The sequence below is a fragment of the Mustela putorius genome, unplaced genomic scaffold (genome assembly GCF_011764305.1).
Source record: "Mustela putorius furo isolate JIRA1106 unplaced genomic scaffold, ASM1176430v1.1 tig00003983_pilon_pilon_pilon, whole genome shotgun sequence".
Classification (NCBI taxonomy): domain Eukaryota; kingdom Metazoa; phylum Chordata; class Mammalia; order Carnivora; family Mustelidae; genus Mustela; species Mustela putorius.
In genome coordinates, this window is record NW_025422123.1 from 12,246,301 (window position 1) to 12,262,236 (window position 15,936).

Below are 15,936 nucleotides of genomic sequence, written 5' to 3' on the forward strand. Positions count from 1 at the left end.
GAATACTACCATGGCTTTTGCTATGTTTTATTGGTTAGAAGTCAGTCATAGGACATTTCTATTCGCAAAGAGAGGATTATATGAGGGTATGAACACCAGAGGGAGAGGATCTAGGGTCTGTTAGCCACATGTTGTATCTCTCTTCACTGCTTCTAGAAAGCAAACTCCAGAAACACCAGATGTTTCTATTTCTGTAAACATATCACGTCCTTTTACATCTCGAGGAATTTACACATGCATTTGTATCTGACTGAAATGTCCTTCCCTACTTAATGTCTCCAGTAATTCTTCCCCAGTATCCTTTATCCTAAAAAAATTTAATCAAACCCTTCTCTGCAACACTTCTGTTCTCTGGGCTAATATCTACAGTCATGCTCCCGATTTGTCTATCTCTGTACAACATAGTACACTATAGAACAGAGCATAGAAACCATACAATATCTAGAGTATTAGTCTGTCGTTTCTTTGATATTCGGAAGTATGTGTTCTTTTCTCTGTCCCCAGTGATCGCATCTAGTATGTGACTGACAAAACTGAAGGATGTGTGAAAGGTGGCTTCTTTTTTTTTTTTTTTAAAGATTTTATTTATTTATTTATTTGACAGAGACAGAGAGAGAGATCATAAGTAGGCAGAGAGAGAGAGGAAGAGAAGCAGGCTCCCTGCTGAGCAGAGAGCCCGATGGGGGGCTTGATCCCAGGAAACTGAGATCATGACCTGAGCCGAAGGCAGTGGCTTAATCCACTGAGCCACCCAGGCGCCCCGAAAGGTGGCTTCTTTAATGGGATATGGTCATAAATCTAAAGTGAAAGGTCTGCAACCCTTTTGCTCTCATACTCCCAAGATAAATTCTGAAAAGTTACTTACCCTTTCAGATGTTTTTGAGTGGATACCAATAATTGATCAGTTCTTATTAAGTTATCCTGCTGTAGCAAATGTGCCCCAAATCCTTGTGGTTTATAGTAACAGAGTTTTATGTCTTGCTTACGTGATACTTGGATGTAGGTCATTTATGGCTCTGTTTCTTGTGTCTTCTTCTTTCCAGGATCCAGGCTGAAGCAACACCTGCAGTTTGGGACATGATATTCCTGTTAAAGAACAAAAGAGCTCTGGGAGAGCCATGTGATAAATTTAAAGCTTCTGGGCTGCTAAGGCCCACATCACTTCTCCTACATACAATGCCAAAGCAGGTTATATGGCTCTGCCTGACTAAAGAATATTCCTCCTATGAGAATAAGGCAATAAATAAGTTGAAGCAAAAATAAAATCAATCACAACTGATAAAACGTTTTAATCATAGGCTTTATAGTTGAAAATGTTATAATTTTGGCATATTGTGTATGTGCTTGAAATACCTATGTTCTGTTATACAAAACCCCTTTGGGAAAGGGGAGGATTTCCAATATTCAGTCAGATCAACCTTGCTTTTGTTAGAAAAACTGACTTAAATTTCAGTTCAAATACATTTGTTGATGAGTTCCTACGGGAACCATTCATTTCTAATTCATAGATAGGTAGATGGTCACACAGATAAAGTCACAGAGCTCTGTCAACAATGGTTTCCTGAAAGAAATAAGGTTCTGCCCCTTTAGTTATCTCACTAATGTCTTCATTGCTTTGCTGTCTCGGAGTTCCTTTTAGAACAGTGGATGATTGAACTGTCCTCTTGTTTGGCATCCCAGAGCTTTCTACTCTGGTAATTGCCCAAAGCAAGACTTGAATGGGCAGGAAATAGACCCTATTTCTTCTGGTACCTAACTGTGAAAGGGACATGAGGAGCAGACATAGTCGCTTGGAGGTGCTCGGTTAAAGAGTGTTTATGGTTGTTGACAATCTGGAGAATGATTCTCTCATATTATTCACCCTCCTGCCCCCAGGAGTCTTTGGGCCCTGAGGAACACACACATACACTTAGTTTAAAGATTATTTCTGTAAGATATGGGATGTTCTAGGTAGAGGTGAAGGGGAAAATGAATGGAAGAATCTCAATGAAAAAAAAGAGCCAGAAAGAAGAAAGTAGAATCAGAGACTCAAAGCATACAGAAAAAGTGTGAACATTGAGAAGTAAAAGTTTTCCCTTGCTAAAGCTGGCCAGGGAGATGGTATGTCTTCCCCTTCCTGGAGAGGAGGAGACACCAGAGATGGGGGCGGGAAAGGAAAGAGAACTTGAGGGCTTTTCCCAGAGCAAGGGGTAGCATGAGGGGAAGAGTCCTGGACCCCAGCCCATGGAAGAAGAATGTGTTGGTACCAGTTTGAGGAAACATCACGTACGTGGTCTCTCTTGTTGATTTCAGAGGAAGTTTTAGAAATCACTGATTTCATCTGCTCGTCACCAGCATGATTAATATATGTTTCAGGACACACACACACACACACACACACTCTTATTAATGAAGCCCGTATGCCTTGTACAAGAAACAGATCACAAAGCTCTGGAAATACTTTTCTGGGACATTTCCTGTCCCTGCCCGCACTGCTCCATCACCCACCACCCACCGCTTCTTTTCTTTCCTTTCTTCACCTTCTCTTCTTTCTTCCCCTCTTTTTGTTTCCTGCCCTTTTCCTCTCCTTCCCTTTGATTCCCATACTCGTCCCCAACAGCTTTCCCCTGCCTCAGTTTTTCAGTCAGCAACTGACAGATTGAGAGAGAAATAAACATACTCTGCACCTCACCTCAGAAAAGCTCAGGAAGATGTTAGCTTGGGAAGAACATCATTTTTGGGAAAATGAATCAAGGTGATACGGTATTACCAAAAGTCTCTGGCCAGGTATGATGTGGCACAGCATCAAAAGGCTTCTTAGGCGCCTTAGTCATATCTAGATTTATTATTTAAAAATATGTGTTTGGATAGAACTGTAGGATGCCAGAAAGGGAAAAAAAAAAACTTGGAAACCATCTAATTCAAAATGCTCATTTTACACAAGAGGAAACTGAGGCCAAAGAGAGGAAATACTTTGTCCAAAGTTCCATAGGACTAGCGATTTTCCACCACATAATCTATTACATAAAGGAAATGTTGGGACCCATGTGTCAAAAGTCCAGAGGAAATCTGTTAAAGTGCACATATATGTACAAAGCAGTCATAGTAAATACTTCAGACAAAATGTGCACAATTTTTTTATCTCCTTTATTTGTTGAGGTTTTAACTGAATATACTCAGCTCCCAGTTACTTAAGAATGGGATACTTATGGTAACTGGGTCACATGCTTGCCCACTGTAACCATGTGGCTAGATCACAAACAGTGATAAACATCAGAGTAGTCTTCTTAATGTTCTGAGGCATCTATTTCCTACCTTAAGCAAAATCTGCCTGATATTAGGATTAGCCAACATGATCGATCCCCCTAGGAAGCACTGGGTTGGGAATTAGAAGAGCTGGGTTCTAATCCAGCCCTGCCGCTGGGTTTTCTTCTGAATGGCTTTGGGAAGTCTCCATCCCTCTCTGGCAGTGGATTTCGACATCTGCAAAGTGTGAATAATACCTCATCAATTGTGAAAAGTTAGTGAAATGCCGAGTGCAAAGCACATGATAAATGACTGACTGCAGCAAAAATGGGAGGGACTTTAATTTTTTATTACTACCTGCCATGGCCATGAGAACCGTGGAGATATATATACATGAGATGTCCTCGCGCATTCTCTCTTGTGGAAGTTCAATCTCCATCTTGTGTGTTCCTCTGAGCAGCCCCTTGCCATCTGAAGTACTCCCCAGTCCCCTTCCCTGGCTCCCCTCAACCCACTTTTCCAGTTCGACCTCCATCTTACCGCCACCCCCCCCCCCGGCATATTATGAAGTCTGCTCTCTTTCTCCTGTGTGCGAATGGAAGATTCATATGGGTAGGGACTTCTGCCTTTTTCCCAGGGCCTAGAACTACCGGTGCCTGGCTCCTAGTTCCCATTGAATAAGCACTTGCTGATGGATGAATAAACACGCGAGCTCCTAAGGGAACAGGACACAGCAGGAGATGAAGGAGCCATAGGAGGACGAAGAGGGGACTCAGCGCTCGTGGTGATAGCCTGCTGATCTACAGATGCAGATTTTGTGGTCTGAATGCATGGTGTGAATGCCCAGAGGCAGTTGAGCAGTTTTATCAGAGTTTTATCTCTAAATGTCCAGGCGCAGAAAAGACCAGGACAGTTGAGTGTCGGTGGCTCACCAGAGAGACTTGGGGGAAGCTAAGATGGCGGGGAGGAGCCTTTCATTCTCACAACACTCTGGGAAAACAGGAGAGGTGAGGGGATAAGGGGGTCAAGAACAGGAGGCAGATTGGCCCATAGCCCATAGAGACCTTTCATATCTCCAAGTGTGAGCCCACCTCAGAGAAGCAAGTCAGGACCTGAGGCCAACTAACTGTTTCCCAAACTGGGAAGCCTGTCAATGGCGGACTATACATACAGGTGACAGTTATAGAAACTTCTGGAAGCTTCTGGTTTTGGGAACCAGGTAAAAGAACTTTCCCATAAAAAAACATTTGAAACTCTGAAAGGAAGCACACTTGGTTCTTCCTCTGAAATTTGGGTTAAGGGAAGAGATCTCTAGGTGACCTTGCTCTGAGCTGATTTTCAGGGTGTTGGGCTAAGAGAACTGGTCATTACCAGAAAGTCAGCTCAGGATCCTGACCTCTGTGGTAGTACACAGGCTGTATTGTAATGTATTCTGCCACACTCTATATATTATTTAGTGTTAGATATGTACATGTGCACATACACACACATGTAAGGAAAAGGCCACAGACTGAAGCAGGCCAGGAGGGAGCGGGTGGGGATGTCCCAGATGTCCCAGTGAGCAGTGCTTACTGTGGACAAGGAGCCTTGAGCTAGTCCTCTCCTCATTCTGGATTCACAGCACACGGAGTGGGTCTGTGGCACTCTGCAATCCAGCTCAAGGCCCTGCTTAAAATGATCTGAGCAGCACTTCCAAGAAATGAAAGAAAATAGTGAAACACAGCTAATCCCTGCCTTGGACCCAGGTGATCATGCTTGCCAAATGCCCACCACCCAGAAACCCACTCTGCTAGCTGACACAGGTTGTGTTTGCACGTTTCCCCCTGCCATGTACAGTCCACAGACATGGGTCTGCCTTTCAGAAATTCCTAGTCATTTTCTTTTCCATTCTGGTTTTGGGGCTGGGCCTCCCCAGGCCTCTGGATACATCCATTAGGGCCTGCCCTCGGGGATCTGGGGGATGCTAAGCTGCAGGGTCAGCTGGCCTTTGCCTGGGCCTCTTCTCTCCTGAGGGAACAGATGACGCTTCTGGTGTGTGTCTGAATTTGGCAGATGGGGAGGAGGACATGGGGCAACCTGGTCCCTGGGGCTCGCTAGGGCCTGGAAAGAGTGTGGAAGAGCCATCCGCCCTCCCAAAGATCTCATTCACAGCTCCCAGCTCTTCTTCGGTCAGTGGCAGGATTTGGAGAAGCTCTTCTGGTGTGGCTATGGGATTCCTGACCGCTACACAGTCCTCCTGCCTTAGAGCAATGGGGCCCATATTGGGATCTTTCAAGTTTTCTGTGACAATCTGGAGAAGCTGCTTTTCTCCTCAGGTTGCTTTCTCCCGCCAGCCAAGTCATGTTCCATTGAGGTCATGGGAGATGGATTATTTTACACAGGCATTTGCAAATGACAGCTCAAACTGGAATCTACAAGTAGGTGTTGATGGCAGAAACTCCCAGGCATCTGCTTCCATCCCTTTTGTACCCCCTTCCCCAGCATCTGCTCCACACCTTCTGGGCTTGCAGAAACTTTCTGTTCTCCTTTGAGTGTGTCTTCTCTGGCACTCAGCAGGAGCTCTGACACATGGAGTCCAGAGCTGGGGGTAGCCGGGAGACTCAGGGTGCTGGGGGTCATCTGCCTGGGACAGCGGGTTCAAGGCTGAATGGCATTTGGAGGAGCCCATGGTACCAAAACTCACCTGCCAATTGCCAATGTATGGGAGGAAGACCACACACCACTGTTTTCTTTTATAATACACTCCCTCCTTGCCTCCCACCTCATGTTAGAGTTAATGTTGTGCTATATCCGAGGGAGTTTTTCTTGGCACAATCATGGACTTGTCTCCATTTTTTGATGTAAGCCACAGAACAAAGGTTTGCAAAGACAGTGAAAGGAAAAATGGGGTAACCAGAACCAAATCATCTCCTCTACCTGCTCTTTCATTCCCCACCCCTCTGAGAGGTTTAGGTAAGACCATGGCTTCTTCCTTCCTCCCCTCAGCTCTGTAGCTTGCCTCTCCTCCCCTAAACTCTTTCAGACGTTGTGTTTTTAGCTAGGAGAGTTCTAGAATAGCCCACGATAAAGGTTGGACAATTGTGCTAGGTTTTATTTTGACATCACTTCCCCCCCCCTTAGAAAACTTTCACTTGAATGAATCCAAAGGCGCTAAGTCTTTGAATGTAAAGAGCACCATAGCTTCTCTCCTTTCCTTACCCAAATTGGTGGTCAATTATTTCGGTGAATTTATGCCCATTTCTAAAACTCTTCCAAGTCTGGATATATAAAAGCGTATATAAAAATAACATTCATTTTTAACAACAACAGATCTAAAAATCAGATCCTGGTATCTTCCTCAAAAGCCTCCAGGACCTCATGGCTATCTGTAGGATAAAGAAAGTCCAAAGAGTCAACCAAGTGGCTAAGTACATTTGCATAGGTTGTATACTGCACAATACCAAGGTGCACCATATTCTGCTCAACCATATTAAGGCCCAGCAATAAGCAAAGTTTTCAAAGCTCTTCACAGTGCATTTTCAAGCAACTCATCTAATTTTAGCTTCTGTAAGCCTATAGGTATTCCTTTAATTTTAGCCAGTCTGGTCTCACTATCTTTAAACACACCTTGGAGTTCCTACATCTTGGCCTTTACACAGACTCTTCCCTGAGAATGAGGGGCACAGGTTCCTCATTTCCACTCAGCTGCATCTTCCCAGTCTTTTAAAACCTACGTTAAGTTTCACCTTCTCTGCTCACAACACCTGGAAGCCATTGCCATTGCTTCTGAGCTTCCAGAGTACGTGTTGTCAGTAGGCCCCTTGAGACACACTGCACACAGTTAGAATTTCAGTTTTCTTCCCAGGAATTCTCTATCTCCAACTAGATTATGAGCATTTGAAGACGGAGGCCACAGTAACATTTCCTGGATTTCCTACAGCACCAGACACAGCGCCTGACATACAAAATTGTGCTCGATAGATTGTTGATCTACTGGCTGGTTGGTTCAAGTTGCTTTGTGAAGAATCCACGCACCCTCTCTCTCACCCCCTTGTTATTTTATTCCAGTTCCCGGAATTTCATAATAACAGAGATGGTTCCAGAAAGCTGATACAGGCCATTTCCTCCAAATAAACCCATGTTTTCATATGACAAGCTGTGGAGCTTTCTATAAAAGGAACCCTCTGTTTAGGTCCCATCAAACATATGCCAGATAATAAGGATAATGAAACAAAGTCCATTTATTAAGTGCTTACCGATGGTATGCCCATGGACTAAATACTTTACATACATGATCTTATTTAATCCTCAGCAAACCAAAGGGTAGATACTTCTATTTTTCCCAGCTTTATAGATGAATAAACAAAGCTTCCAAAAAGTAAAGCAGTTTGAGGGAAGTCACGGAGCCAGTGAGCAGTGGTCCCAGGATTTGAACCCAGTCCTTCTGAATCTCCAAGGTCTTAGACACTGGGCTGGTACACAAGGTTTCCCAGGTCAGGTTTACAGCCCTCTTTCTTGACGGGCATCCTGGTCGTAAGGCACTCTGTGTTCAGAGCTGACCTTCATGTGGCCATAGGCCTCAGTGCTCATAGCATGTCTGCCAGAAACTAGTTAACAGGCCTTATCTTGAAGCGATTGGACTAGGTCCCTTCCTGTTCTAAGAATTTACGAAGCTACAAAAAAGTAAAGACACGGCCCTTGCTCTCAGGAATTTACAGTCTTGTTGGGGAGGGAAGATAAAATCCTTGAACGGAGGAAGAGTTGGCTAAGCAGTTAGTCCCAGCCAGGTGAGCGGTGGAGGTCGGCAGCTGCAAGCACATGGGAAGGTCCGAGAGACCAGCGCTGTTTCTCTGTGAGCAGAGTGAGCTCCGATCAGTCAGCAGAGGGATACCTTTTCTTGAGGGACAATGGGCTTGAACCTTCTCAGCAGTGTCTATCGCAACCCCAGGATGTTTATTGGCCGGGCCATTTTGACCCTTCAACAAGATGTTTCTTGAGCAAATTTTTTGGAATTTTGGTGGGCTCTGACCTGCAGTTTTCACTTCCAAAATAACTTGACTTTTCTAAAGTGGTAATTTCATTTTCATGATAATACTAAACTGAAGCCACATGATCTCTAATTGGAAGCAGGTCTTGGGCCGCGGAGTTGCCAAGAAGCAGTAAGAAACATGCTTATTCTACTAGTTTGCTTGAGGCACTCAGCATTTTTGAATGCCTGGGCAGAAATATAGTTTTTTAAATAAAGCCAATCCCTGAGAGAGGAGGGGGTGAGTGGAGGGGAAAGCAAGGCAGGGTGGGTGGGGGTGGTAAGAAATGGGAGAATGGGAAAGGGTTGCTTTTTTTTCCCCCCTTCTTTCTTTCTTTTTTAAATTCAAAGCAAGGAAAATCATACTCTTTATTTTTGTACTTAAATTTCACCATGTGTGTCTGCCATCTCTGGGTATTGGTGAAATCGGGGTGTGTCCTGCATCTACTGGGGTGAGGGTGGGAACACACTGATGTTCTTTCCACTTTCAAGGTTGCTGTCCTGATTTCCTTCAGGCCAGCGAAGCACAGGGCCCCGCTTCAGGAGATGCCCTGGGAACCATTCCTTTTTTTTTTTTTTTTTTCAAATTTTCTTTCCCACATCACACTTCACTTGTTCTATTAATTGCATCCTGATGAGAGATGCAGTAACTCTTCCTCCAGTGGCAATTGGAAGATTGTTTTAATAAGTCTCTCCGCAGGGAGACAAGAAAGCCATCCCAGTTTTTCTTTTCACAGCGCAGCAGAGTGTGTCCCAGGGAGGGCTCCAGAAAATACTGACACGAAGGAAATCTTTTAATGACGTTTTTAAAAAGAAGCAAAACAAACCCCTCTCTGAAAACAGAAATTATATAACGGATTAAATGCACATCGGAAATTTCTGACGGAAGCCAAAGCTGTTTTCTAAATACAGTTGGGAGCTTAGTAAATCACATGGTGTTTTCAGAGCCTCTTCCTTTCCCCGCTGCCCTCAGTTTCCTGCGAGGCACCGTTTTAGACAACCTCGCTGGAGGGGACTCCAGGCTCTGAGGCGGGGTCCCACCCTGCCAGTTAATATCCGCCTGCGCACCCGGCGCCCTCCGCACCCACGCTGGCCTGCAGCCCGACGGGGACTCCTCCTCCAGGAGGGCAGCGCCCCTCCCTGCGCAAACCATCCTTCCCGCTGGCCCGGCCACTCCTGGACTTGGCGCCTTTTTGCCAGGGCTGCCCGTTGCCCGGGCTGTGCCGGAAAAATCCCTGGCACGATCCTTATGCTCCTTTTCCCATTTTGCACACCCTACGAACGGCAAGATCTAAAAGCAAGTATTAAGAAGCGAGAAAGGAAGGGCCCAGTGAAGGGGAGAGAGAAAGTTCTAGATTCCAGCCAGTAACTGCGGCCTGTAAAAAAGCCACTGCACCCTGGGCTGGGAAAGGGTAGCTCAGAACTTGGGTTGAAAGAGAAAATCCCCGGGGTGGGGGTGGGGAGCATACTTAGAAATGCAACCACAATGCCTTAAGATAGATGCGACTCAGTGACTTCCCAAAACATGGATTTCAGATAAATATCACCTTTTGTCTTTCCTATACTTTTCACTTGATTTTTCTAATATAGTCACTGACATTTTTAATGTAAACCCCGCTGTTACACACCCACTTCAGTTTCCAGGGAAGGCACGCAGGTGCTGAAGGTTCGGCGGGGACATTTGCTTTCTCCTGACGTCCACGGGGACCCCTAGGCCCTGAAGCCCGAAGAAGCCAGAACATCTGGTCCATTTCAGCAGTTTATTCGCAAGTTCAGCCTGTCATCTGGATGTTTTGTCTATGCAGTGCCAAACATCTGGGTTGACATTTTTTTAACCAGACTTACTAGATGTTTTGGCATTGTGTAGACAGGAATTCAATTTTTAAAGTTATTTCTCTACTCATCTGAGATCCTAACCGATGCTCTGGTACAATGAAGGACAGAGATACAAATGAAGGCCTCCTCCCCAGTCCCTGATTAATTTACAATTTTGGAGTTGTCTAGACTACTCTAAATCAGTGGTTTGACTGCTTTCCTTTTTTATTAGATGAACTTAAAAAAAAAATTTTAGTGTTTTACTTTTTATTTTAGTCAGTGAAATTGACCAAAATAATATGGTGTCCTCATCTTCACAAAATGCAAACTTAGATGTCCTAAATTCGTTTTAAGATAATTAAAATTTTAATGTTTTCAAGCAGTTTGAAAACATAGAGGCAGGAGCTTAAAAACAGAGAACTGACTCCTGAAAATAGTTTATGAAGATTAAGTTACCACAGGATTTTCATACTTATTTGAGTAAGATTGTGAGATTCTGGAAGGGAGATATGATTTTTAAAAAGATTTATCATCTAACAGGTCACAGTTGTTGTTGGGGATGACGGTGGTGGTGATATCGGAAGACAGAATGTGAGTTTAATTTTTTTTCATTTATTTAGAGTTATTTTATGCTGTTTATCTTTCACTTGGATGTTCTAGACTGTAAGTAAATAAAAATGTGATTTGTACCATGGAAACTGGTGTTTCACAACACTCCTGAACTAGAAAGACCTTTCTTTTCCCCCAAAACAGTAGGAAAAGTTGAAAACTTGCTAATTTGTGTATGTTAAATAGTTTCAGTCTTGGGGGAAGGAAGAACTAGCTATCTGAAGAAAGCCTTGTCCCCACATTGGACAGGTTTTTGCCATCAACTCTGTGTAAGCCTTGGTCAAATTCCTTTTTAGTTCATAACACCTAGTGGAGGCAGGGGGAAGAAAGAATGGTGTTGGTTGGGCTGGGAGATCCATGAGGTCAGAGATCTTCTTGTAAAGTGAAATTTTCACAACAGTGTATTATCCATGGATAGTTGCTAGTTGGTCTTATGAAGGGGACTGAAGTCAGAATGTCCCATGTTGCCAGCTTGAGCACTCTGCTACCGTTTTCAGAGTCCTCAGAAATTACTATACCCAGCAAAGTTGTCCTTCTGAAATGAAGGAGATGTAAAGACTTTCCCAATAGTAAAAAAAAAAAAAACCAAACCCAAACTGGAGGAATTGATCACCACTAAACTTGCCTTATAAGAAACTCTAAGAACATTCTATAAGCTAAAATTAAAAGTTGCCAGTTACCATGGTTAAAAACATATGCATGTATAAAACTTAATCAGCAAACCGAAATATGTAGTCAGTCTGATTCTCTAATATTGTAATGTAGTATGTAAATCAAACTCTAGTTTAAAAGTTAGAAGACAAACATATTAAACTGTAACTATAATAATTTCTTATCAGATGCACAATATCATAACATTAAAATCCTATAATGTGAGAGGAAAGTGATAAAAATAAAAAATATCCTCATGATTTTGAAGTTAAATTGTTATCAGCTTAAAATAAGATTATTTTACATAAGCCTCATGATAACCACAAACTCAAAACCTATAGTAGATATACAAAACATTATGATATATATGTCAACAAATTGGAAACCTAGAAGAAATGGATAAAATCCTGGAAACTTAGAACTTGTCAAGACTGAAACACAAAAAAACAGAAAATCTGAACAGACCACTTACTAGGAAGAGATTGAATCAGAAATCAAAGACCTTCCAACAAACAAAAGTCTAGGACCAGATGGTTTCACTGGTGTATTTTTACTAAACAATTAAAGAAAAATTAATACCAATCCTTCTCAAAATATTAAAAAAAAAATAGAAGAGGGAATACTTCCAAACTTATCTTACAAGGTCAGCTTTACTCTGATACCAGAACCAGATGAGGACACTATAAGAAAAGAAAATTACAGGCAACTATCCCTGATGAACATAGATGCAAAAATCCTCAACAAAATTAACAAACCAAATTCAACAATATATTAAAGGGATTATTTACCGTGAGCAGGTGGGATTCACTTCTGAGATGCAAAGATGATTCAATATCCACAAATCAATTAGTGTGATACAACATATTACAAAGTTCAGGATAAAAATAAGTCATCTTAATAGATGCAGAGAAAGCATTTGACAGACCTCAATATCAGTTTAAGATAAAAACTCTAAACAAGGTGAAGATAAAGAAAATATACCTCAACATAATAAAAGCCATATACTGTATACTTGCTGTATAGCATATACATATACATATACTTGCTGTTTAGCAAGATAACATCATACTAAGTGATGAAAATCTTTTTTCCTTTGAGTTGAAGAGCAAACAAGGATCTTTACTCTAGCCACTTTTATTCAACATAGTCCTGGAAGTCCTAGCTAGAGCAAGTAAGAAAGAGAAAAAAGTAAAAAGGCATCCAGATCAGAATGGAAGAATTAAAACTGTCTCTATTTGCAGGTGACATGGTATTCTATACAGAAAACTCTAAAGACTCCACCAAGACACCATTAGAAGTAATCAATGAATTCAGTAAAATTAAAGGATACAAAATCAGTACATAAAAATTGTTTCAATATATTAAAAATGAGACATCTGGAAAAGAAAGAAATGGTTCCATTTACAATGACATCAAAGACAATAAATATTTAGGAAAAAATTTAACCAAGAGAATAAAACACCTGTAAACTAAAAACTATCAGACATTGATGAAAGAAATTGAAAAGACACAAATAAATGGAAAGATATCTCATATTTGTGGATTAGAAGAATTACCCTTATTACCCAAAGCTTTCTATATTTGATGCAAATGTTCAGTGCCATCTTTCTTTTACAGAAATAGAAAAACAATACTAAAATAACATGGAACACAAAAGACCCTGAATAGCCAAACAACTACATTATTCAAACTATATTACAAAGTTATAGTAAACAAAACAGCATGGTGGTGACATAAGAATAGATACATAGATCAATGGAACAGAATGGAGACCCAGAAGTAAACCCATACATATATATTACTAAGGAACACAACCCCAAACTACAATGAGATACCACCTCACACCTTTTAGAAGAGTTATTATCAAAAATTTCTTCTCATTAAATTTTTTATAACCTCCCTTTAATTTTTGGAGTCATTTTATTACATTACAATGTTGCAAACTCAGTGCCCAATGTTCTAAAGTATGTAATTACATATGTAAGTATATAAAGAACACCAACCATCAAGAAAAAAGAAGCATAAAAGGGATTATCCACATTGAAAATTCATTGAAATGTATATAAATAATAGAAATTAAATACTATATAATTAAATCTAAATCTAAAAAAATCCTACTAGCAAAACAAAATATAGGTTATATGATATTCATGCACAGTAATCCCAGTTCATATTCTCTTGTTTGTTTTTTTCACAAAACATTGACAGAGACAATAAAGTTCCACACAGAAGCTACATTCTTCATAAACCTGGATTACAACAGGAGATTGTGGGACTTGACTTTGACCCTGGGAACAGATGCTTATTCTCTAGGGCCACATGAGAAATGAAGGTTTAACAAACAGAGCAGATTCTCCTAGGATGACATTTTCCCAAGTTGAGTTGCATGGATTGAATGCAGATGCTATTGCTTTCAATATATTTTTTTTCACAATGCTTAAGACATAGACAAAAATTTGAGGTTTTTTCCCCCTCTATATTCATTTATTACTATTCCTTTTGGGGTTGTCCTCTAAAAGTAGAGGGCTGGGACCAATCTTGCTAAGGGACATCAACCCTAAATTAGTACTCTCTGCCTCTTTCCCAGGTTCCTAGTCAAAATTTTATCATAAATATGAATGAAATCGTCATTATAAGTGTGAAATCAGGTTAAAATGAATCAATGAATCAATGCCTCCTGTGCTACCCACCCAGCTGATCACTGCAGGCTCCAAAGTTTGACTGACTTCTAGGAAAGATTCTAGCAATCTATCTTGCCCTTGGCTCTGGGATTTGTCTTCCAATAAGCTTCCCTTCCCTCCCTAGAATGCAAACCTGATCACTTCAGTCACACAGGTCTTTTCCATCTTTAAAGATTCCTCTCTCTATTTCTGTGATGCAAGAGATGTAACAGAGCTTCCATCTTATTTTTCAGCATTAAAACTGCTCTTGCTCTAGAAATGGTGAATGACATTTTGAAAAGATCTTAAAACTAATTCTCTGTAGTCTGACCTTCACTTCCTTGTGTAATGTCCCGTGAGATCTTTAATCTGCTAAGCTTTCCCACAGGTCTCTGCACACATCACAAATGCACAAATATGCCCAAGGCTACCAGGAATGAGAAGAGACAAGCGCTAGGGTGTTCTCTAACTCAGGCAAGGGAGAGAAACTCAGTGAGTCATCTGATTGAAATAAGACAGAAACTCATTAATTTTCGTTATCTCCCACAGTGTCTTCAGTCTACAAGGCCTCAGACTGGCAAATCTCAGTTAATACTAAATTAAAACATTTGCTATCAAACTCAATGGAATTATTTAAAATGACAGCAAGGCTATGGAAGCACAGAACCTCCCTGCTGAGAACGTTCTCTTTATGAGCTCCTAAACCCGACTATGAGAAGAATTAACTTCCTCGTATAGCAGTTTAAAAGAAGTCCTGAGGAAATGACTTTTTCAAAATGTTATGTCCAACAAAAGTAAAAATCTCCAAATTAGTAAGTGATTGAGTCTTTTGGAAAAGAAGTTGGAATTCTCCCAAAGGCAACTGGGTGACAAAATCTCAGAATTGAGGAAGATACAAGAGAACATTTAGCTTGATCCTTTTATTATGCTTGGAGTGGTGCAGTAGCCTATATTAACACCCCTAGCAACCTCTTGGTCCTTCATTCTGTCTTTTTGATAGACCATTGGTCTTTGCCTGTCGTCTTTCTTCCTAAATAACTTAAACTCCTGGAAATTTAATTTCTCTGGGTAATTAATGTGGCTAATCAAATGCTCTGACCCTTTAAAATCCATTCCATACAAAGTCTTAGTAACAACTGGGGAAAAGCAAGCTAAGAGAGAAACATGGGCAGTTCAGTCCCTAAACACACAGATCGTTAGCCAGATCTTTATGACTATAAGCAACAGAAGAAAGTTAAAATAAATTAATTTGGGGAAAAAATATGCTTTAGTAAAAATAATCTCAAGCCTATGATGTGAAAAACAGGGATCTAGTTATCCTTGTTAGGGATAACTTGTATCCAAGTTTTAAGATCTGGCTCTTAGAAGCACAGTATTCTGTCAAATCCAGCAAAAAGGATGGGCACCATCCAGCTCTGTTCCTACATTGGTAGGACACAGTGTGACATCAGCTGCTTGTGACATCAGCTCTCTTTCATTTAGTTCTGAAGACCATTCCCTGTTCAGACATATTATAGTCACCACAGACATGTAAAATGTCCAAATACTATTTTGCATCATTCCAATCTAAGTCTTTAACCTTTTCAGGTTTTTTTGTTTTCCACAAGAAAATTATAAGTTTTGTCCCCTAATCAAAAGCCAGTTTGAGATTTCAATTAAAAATGGAGAAGGAGAAAAAAACAAACAGTAAGGTGAGGAGAATGAATAAAACTCAAATTATGGAAGACTGGATAGATTCCATTTTTAGCTTCTCAATGGGAAAATTGGTAGCCACTTAAAATTATTCAGATATTTGTTTATTGACATGAAAAGATTTTCACATTATGCAGCTAAATGAGAAAAAGATTACAAAATGGAAGGCCTGTTCTTTTCAGGCTTTTACAATTGATTGCAAGGTGTGAAGGAGTTCTATTAAATAAAAGGATCATTTTAGTTCGATTAAATAAGGTGATTATTTTGGCTCCAAGGGAA